Source organism: Meleagris gallopavo, chromosome 15, assembly GCF_905368555.1.
Source record: "Meleagris gallopavo chromosome 15, MGAL_WU_HG_1.1, whole genome shotgun sequence".
NCBI lineage: Eukaryota > Metazoa > Chordata > Aves > Galliformes > Phasianidae > Meleagris > Meleagris gallopavo.
The window spans coordinates 15,991,099-15,998,042 of record NC_139418.1 but is presented as its reverse complement, the minus strand read 5'-3'; positions in this window follow the sequence as shown (position 1 = coordinate 15,998,042).

Below are 6,944 nucleotides of genomic sequence, written 5' to 3'. Positions count from 1 at the left end.
GAAGTACAGACAAGCTGTATCAATGGCAGGAAAGCATTCAGCCTCCAAACCCAGGTTGCTCTAACATTCAAACAGTGGTCACTATTGAAAAGATGGTAGTGTTGTGCCTTGGGAGCAGGTGGGGGTTGGTTTGATGCTTTCCCTGAAGTTCACTGTTTTGTCCGTGTATCTTTTCTAGCACTTTTGGGTATAGGCATGCCACATCCATTGCAAGTGTAGGTGTGTGTGTGCTGAGAGGGCTGTATGATGACAGTAGGACTAGGTGATCTCTTTCCAACCTTGTGATTCTGTGAAGTCCCTTGATTTTTGAGGACTTGATACTGTGACTTTACTACTGATGTGACTTTTCTACCACAGCTTCTGCCTTTGCCATGCCTGTGTATGCATGGGGGTGGGGGAGAGTTCTGTATTTTTTGCCAGGTGTGGAAGTGACCTGATTTCCACACTTTGCCTTACATCTTACTGACATTATCTCGCCGTGGGACAGGGGTGAATGCAAGAGGAGCCGGGTGCGAGTTGATTCTCCTGCTATCTTATTGTCTGCAGTACATAAATCTTGAAAAGTGTGCTTTGAATGGGAAAGGATACCAACTTAATGATACATTTACTCTAACTACTGCGGGGCATGCACAGAATCCTAATGTGTGCTGCAGACTCTCCATTGTAACAGATGTTGCTCTCTGGTTATAAAGTAAGTTTATTGCATTAGCTGCCTGTAAGCAGTTTACTCTCTAAAAGATTCATAAAGTAAATTAAAATTATCTAATTATCTGTTATCTAATTTAATAGAGAGATAATCTTGGTCTTCAGATATTACACATATGTTATGATATTACAAGCCAGCATGCTAGAGATCCCTTTCTGTCACATATGGTCACGTCCAGAGCGGCTGCAACAGGAGGGCTCAGTGGGTTATCATCACTGTGTATTGCTATTTTCTGTGGGTGAGACAAGGGGGAATGGTTTCAAACTGGAAGAGGGGAAATTTCAGCTAGATGTTGGGTAGAAATTCATCAGAGGAGGGTGAGTTGCTGGCACTACTGCCCAGAGCTGTTCTGCCCCATCCCTGGAGGTGAGCAATGCCATGGATGGGCTCTGGGCAGCCTGAGCTGATGGAAGGAAGCCAGCCTGTGGTAGGCATGGGGCTGGGGGGCTGAAAGATCCCTTCCAACCCAACCATTCTATCCAATTCAGCTGTTCTGTGGTGCTGGGTATGGCACAGTGCTGGGCTGGGCTGAAAGCAGTGGTGCCCATCACTCAGAAAAGCACCTGGTGCTGTGGCACAGCCCATTGCCCTGTGCTTTGAGTTCAGCGTGGGAGCGGGGTGCTGGCTGGGAGCAGGAAGTCTTTAGGGGAGAATGAATGAGCCCTCCTTTTACTGTAATGCTGACATCTACATCTTGTCCTGTAATTTCCTGAGTCATTATAACAAATTGCTGGTGTTGGTGTCACTCATTTCCCCACAGCTCTCTTTACTCCCGGTCAGCATGCAGCAAGATGCAAATGGTATTTCAAAATGAAAAGTCATAGGTGTTTCCTGGATGCCATCCAGAGAAAGGAGCAGGGATTTCAGGCAGAAATTGGATCAGACCGCATGGAACAATCTCCTGAACATCTCAGACAGCCAACAGATGGTGGTCGTGACATGAAGAGCTTCCTCACCTGGGAAACACATGACATTAAGCAGCAAAAGTGTGCATTTAAATTAAGGCTGCTTTAAAAGGCTGTTAATAAAGAAAGGCCAAAGCAGCATTAATGCCGTGTCACAGACTTCTGCACTGCTGAAGGAGGAATAGAGGGACACTGTCCTGACTCCACGAAATGCAAAGAAAACCCACATCATCTTTGGGGAGCTGCTAGGACATACCATGTGTATATATACATATGTGTGTATGGAACACAACATTAGGAGAGTCATCATAGCTGTCAGTCACCTTTGACCTTCCTTATATCAAACTTCTTTCTCTTTGGGGCTTCTCACTGTGTGTCCGCCCCACATGAGCACGGGCTGCAGCTCCTACTGAAGCACAGCTCCTTTGCCAACAGAACTGCAAAATACCTGTAAAAATGGCAGAAATGTGGAAGCACAGAATATGAAATATAGGCCAAGGAGGAATTTCATTAGAAATATTGGAGAAAAGAAAATAGCAAACCAGTATTAGTTCATGGTGATGTTCAGGATTTCCCCTTTGCCGCTGCTATTCCTCTGCAGTGACTACAATGGAGCTCCTGAGATACATGTGTTAGTCATGAAAAGATGTCATGAGGTGCCCACCTCTAATACTACCGGGTTCTGTACCTGCAGGAGTGTGCTTTCTGTTGGGCTGGGCAAAAGTAGCAGCAGGAAAGCTGTGGCGCTGGGTTTTAATGCTCTGCGTTGTTAGCGATAACTACTTAATATTTTACTCATATATTCCTTTGGGTCCTTTTAAACAGCAGCCTTCCTAAGCACAGCAGAAAGAAGTAATGTGATAAATTAAGCTAGGTCAAAGAGGAGAAATTATTTTAAATGAATACAAACATCTAATTTGTCTGGACTTTTAATGAATTGAAACGCCAAAGTTGCTAGAGATGACAGCATTGTAAATCCTATTTATCTCTGCTAAACTCTCCTTATTTCTTCCCACTCCTCCTTCCTGCACTCATACATCAAGTCAACGTGGTGTGACTTGCTCTATCGAGGTGCAACCACCAGATATGGTCTCCAGTCCCACAGGACAACCCTTTGGGTCCAACATGAGGCTGTGCCAACCTGAAGCCCTTCCCAATGAACATGGGGAGAGTTTTGGTCAAGTGAGGAGATGGCAGCTGGAAGGGAACTTCATTTGCTGCAGGAAGGCTGAAAAATGTGTGAGCTCAGTTAGAAAATGCTGATTAAAGCACATAATGGAAGAGCTGCAATAGGTTGAGAAGGTGTCGGTGGCAGCAGGGCAGGGCTGTGCTGCCTGTGAGGCTGTAGGAAGGTGAAGACGTCAGTTTTAAACATGTACCTGCTTTATTCTGTTACAAAGGATGACAAAGCCCTTTTCTGTTGGTCACAAAAGGCTCATATTTCCACTCTAGTTGCTCATTCTTGGAGCCATAGCAAGTGCTCAGTAAATTCTGTCCTTCTGGGGGAACACTGCCACGTTGCACCACGTGGATTTGAGGGAAACGGTTTTTGGCCAAGCCAAGAACTTCTCAGAAGCCAAGGCTGTCCCTTAGCACAGGTCTGGCCACGGGCAGGGAACAAGCTGGACATCCCTGCGTTGCAAATACTAAAAAACACAGGTGTGCAAAAATACAATATAATGAGAGTCTGGGAGTTGGGTGACATCCATCACTACTGCCCAAAGGATTTTTCCCTGTCCCACAGACAATGGTGTCTCCTTAGATGGGGCAGTGCTGGCTGCTGACCCCAGGAAAAGGGACACTGATCTGCAGCTCTGTGCGCCCAGCACCCTGCAGGGATGATCTCATTCATCTGCAGTGACTCCATCATAACAAATGCTGTTCTGAACAGTGGCCACATTCTATTTTACAGGAAACAGACAGACCAAGGAGAAATCTGTTCACACTGTGCCGCGGAGAGTAAGATGAAGGCTTTTATTTACTTGGAAGCCAGTCAGGACATTAGTTTGGGTAATAAAGGCTGGCTGGGAAAAGGCACCCCTGGGGCTGAAGCTGTGAAGGCACCGGGCTTTTGGTGAATGCATCTTTGCTTTATGAGCCCCCTGCACCAGGGGAGGGATTTTTTCCCCGTATCCTTCTGGGTGAGGAAAAACTTTGATGGGGAAAAAGAAATCACGGGAATGCCATGTGGGACAGCAGCCTCCAAAACCCCACCAGAGAGCCTCCTGTGCTCTGCACCCACTGCTCAGGCAGCACTGGGAAAAGCCCACCTGCAGCAGGCAATGGGCTCATGGCTTGTAGGAGGGAGAGGAGCCAGGTTTTGCTTTTTGCTGAACCTTTGTCTTAGATAAAGCTGCAGATGCATCTACCACCTGCCTGTTTCCCTGACGTGGTGATGGCATGGAGCAGTGCACTCTCCTGGTTTTGCAGAGGGGAAGCAGATCCTGCAACAGGGACGGGAGCAGTGGGAGAACAGCAAGAGCAGGCAGTCAGCCCACATCCAAATTGCAGAAACCAGGCAGCACCTTCACTGCTGCCCTCTGTAAAGCAAGGTGCCAGCCCTGCTGGGCAAAGACATGCTGCCTGCACAATAGCTGTTAGGAGTGAACTTCTTCCTTGTCGTGTCGGGTGCGGATGGAGGAGCTTTGGGGTGTTCATTACCACATCCCAGCCCTGGAGCCCCCCGGGGGCCTCTGAGAGGAGAAAACAAATGAAGCTGCGCTCGCTGACCGTAACACAAATTGACTGCTGCTTGTGCTGATGTTTTCGACATAATTCATTTCAGCTCGAGCATGTTGGCTATCTGCATAATTTCTCCTTGAGTAGTTTTACTGCCATATGGGACACCGCGGACCTCGGGCTGCTGCTCTGCCTGTAACCCCCTCGCTGGAGTGATGCTCAGAATAATGCATGGTCCTGCAGCCTCCAAAGTGCCACCACAAGGGCTGGGGCTGCAGGTGGGACCCAGGGGCTCTGCACACCTCGCAGAGCAGCCCTGTGCTGCAGGAATGAGCTTTGAGGGGTCAGAGAGGATTTAACCTCTGAAGTTGGGGGTTTTCATTACCAATGATTTGAGCTTCGAAGGTAGGAGAGCACACAAGGAAAAGGACCAGCTGAGCCCTGCTGCACAGGAGGGGTTCAGAACCTCTTTGCAAAGCCTGTCCTTTACTGCTCAGCCTTAATGCAAAGCATAACCTCTAGCAGTGTTTGCTGCAGATAGCGTTGTTGACAAGCAGTCTTTCAATGCAGACCTTGTGTCTTAATTAAATGGAATTTGTTTCAGCAAATAACGCTTGTCAGAAGCACTTCTTTTTGCCTTAGGACTCTTACAAAGATGCCATCAGACATTTCGATAATCAGCCATCTGTGTCTCGGCGTTCCGATGGCTCCATTTGAAGGCAGACTTCTTGCCAGGCCAAATTTGTAATTATGAATGACAGAGGAACAGCAGAGCCATTGGAATGGAGCACTGTGCCCCAGGACAGCAGCAGCTCACCACTCCCGCCCTCCGTGCCCCAAACCCACTGCACCCTACACAGCTGAGCTCACTGTAAGAAGCCTTTGAGCACAGACTGCAAAAAGGGGGTGGTCTGCAGTCACCAACCACCCCAAAAGGATAAACCAGACAACATCAGCACAAGTTTGGAAAGTTTTACTGTGAAATAGGCAGGGAAAAAAAAAAGAAAAAAGAAAAAAAAGGAGCATTTACAGTGTTTCTAGAGAAAGCACTCCGTGGGATTGGCTTTCACCCCTCTCATACACCAGGTGCGGCTGCAAAGTAAATACAAATGCATCCCACCTGTGCTGCCCGGTGGGACATTGGGTGGGAGCTGCCTTTATATTCCCAGTGCTGCCTTCAGAGCAGTGCTTGCAGGACATCTCGGCAGGGAATCCACAAAGCACCATGGCTATGCTCAGGTATTTGTCTAGTTAAATGCAAGTTAATGTTGCTCTTCTGTATTTAAGTCTTGACAAAAGCGTTTGGTTTTTGTTGCTTTCTTAGTTAATGACGAGCGTTCATCAGTTTCCATGTATTCATTGGTTTTCAGTGGCCTTAGGGGAGGAATAGCAAGCCTTTTGCTGCAGGTCTGTCCTCTTAGTGGGGTTCCTACCTGCTTGGGCTGTCCTTTGTGGCTGAGCTGTGGGGATGGGGCAGTGGTTGCTGTAGGAGGGCTCAGCACCTTCCCAGCAAGGAGCTCGGGTCTGGTGCTGTGCTGTAAGGGTGCAATAATGGCTCTTCCCATATGTGTAATTAAGGGTATGATGAATTTGTGTTTTTTTTTTTTTAAACCATAGTGCATTGTCTTAAGTTGTGCTAAAACTGCTTATTTAGTGTAGGAGTTGCTGCTTTTCCTTCTAAACATAAATAAATAATCACAGTAACCTTTCCTCCTCCTCCCTTTCCCTTCTCCTCCCTCCCCATTTGATACACTAATACGTGCTGGGTTCTGGCTGTGCTGTGCTGCTTTTGCTGGCCAAAACTCTGTGACCTGTGTTTCTCCAATGGTTTGGCCGTGCTGTACTTTCTGCTGGCTTTTCAATGCTGTATTTTGAAGTAAATCTCTTGGAGGCTGTGTAGGAGTAAGACCAGAGTGCAATGCAATGCTGTGTGTGCAGCTCAGTGCAGCACCTGTTCCTGCAGGCTCTGGGGTGCAGCTGTGTTGAAAGTATGAAGGGACAGGTGTCTCTTCTTTTAATTAAAAAGTTACTGGCACCTGCCTTCCTGCTCTGCTGTCCTTTCACAATTTAAAAAAGAAAAAAAAAACTTTCCTTTTTCTCTCTTGTTCTTCTCTTGTTTTTCTTTTTTTTTTTTTTTTTCTGCCTTCTCCCACTTTCTTTTGCCGTGCTCTTTGCCTTGCAACTAGAAGCATTTGGAAAACACAAAAATAATTGCTCAGAGCTGTGATTTAGCAGTGGGTTGTTAGAGTTAGGCTAGTATGGTCATGTTGTGGTTGGACTTGATGACGAGCCAGTCATGCCTGGGAGGACTAAAGGTACCCAAGGGCCTTACAGTGAGGCACGTAGGAGCACTGGAGCAGTGCATGAAGAGCTTTGGGCATCGGTGTGGCCATGCAGTGATGGGGTAGGGCCAGGTCCAAAGCAGTTCTGTGCTGCTCCTGTCCCACATGGGCTATTAGTCCCATCTGTTCACACTGATACCTGAAGCAGTGGCTTTGCATTCTGGGGACGTTTCCACGTGTAAATAGAGGTAAAATGGCCTGCCTGTTGAGCTGCTTCTTCCAGGCTGGTGTGAAGCATGCTTTCTATTTTGTTCATTGAAAAACCAACCCCTTGGTGGCAGCAGGTTGGAAATGAGCTACACTTCAGTGTCT